The sequence below is a fragment of the Hippocampus comes genome, unplaced genomic scaffold, assembly GCF_001891065.2.
Source record: "Hippocampus comes isolate QL1 unplaced genomic scaffold, H_comes_QL1_v1.1 C16720132, whole genome shotgun sequence".
In the NCBI taxonomy this organism is placed as follows: Eukaryota; Metazoa; Chordata; class Actinopteri; order Syngnathiformes; family Syngnathidae; genus Hippocampus; species Hippocampus comes.
Genome location: NW_017837506.1, coordinates 1 through 743, shown reverse-complemented (window position 1 = coordinate 743; position 743 = coordinate 1). Strand labels below are relative to the sequence as shown.

The following is a 743-nucleotide window of genomic DNA, read 5'->3' as shown; positions in this document are numbered from 1 at the left end:
GAACTCCACGGCTGAAAGAAATCACACCCGGTGATGCGCAGCAAGCCGTTGGACTCCAGTTTGCCTATAATGACCGAAGAAAATACAAAAAGAACGTGACATGATAAATCTCGACAGCCACAAAACTTGAAGGGAAGGCACCACTGTGCAAAGTTTGCACAGTAAGATTTACAATTATATTCAACCGCTGGCCGATTAGCCAACGCTTCCTTTGGACCTATCCATGCCTTTCTGTGCTCCTCCTGCCACATTAGTGGTGTAGCAGCTAGTTTTGGCCACATTTTGATAGCCGGGAAGAAGGGTTACAGTAGGCTAGGCTCATTCCAGGGCTAACTATTTTCTCCAGAATTGTTCCACTCCTTACCCATGAGTAGATACATGGTGCCTTTTTTCAGAGTGACTCCACATGCTGCAGAGCTGGATGCAGTGTAGATGGCATCAAAATTCCTTTTAGGGCCCTTGAACATCTGGGGGGCGGGGGGGAGACACATTAGATTTGCATCTATACAGATAATATAAGTCTTATGTCTTTTACCTTGGTCTGTTTGATGATGTACTGAATGAGTTGGTTGTCACTGTCGGTCTTCCCTCCCAAAACCTCTGCCCTGATGACTGGAAAGTGTTTTTAAATATGAATTACATTTACCAAAAGTTTATACGAGGGGGGGAAAAATAATTTCAGACACTCAGCACCTCACATAAAGCCATTAGCAAAAATATATGGTCAAAACTATTGCCTCATT

The 743-nt window shown here is 43.7% G+C and overlaps 1 long non-coding RNA gene across 1 annotated transcript; it reads right to left on the bottom strand.

Moving 5' to 3' along the window:
- Window positions 1-626, bottom strand: LOC109508997 (uncharacterized). Its single transcript, XR_002166838.1, has 3 exons — window positions 536-626; window positions 365-467; window positions 1-64 (listed from the first exon to the last, which is right to left on the bottom strand). It is a non-coding gene; the product is annotated as an uncharacterized LOC109508997 (long non-coding RNA).
- Window positions 627-743: the final 117 nt, after the last annotated feature.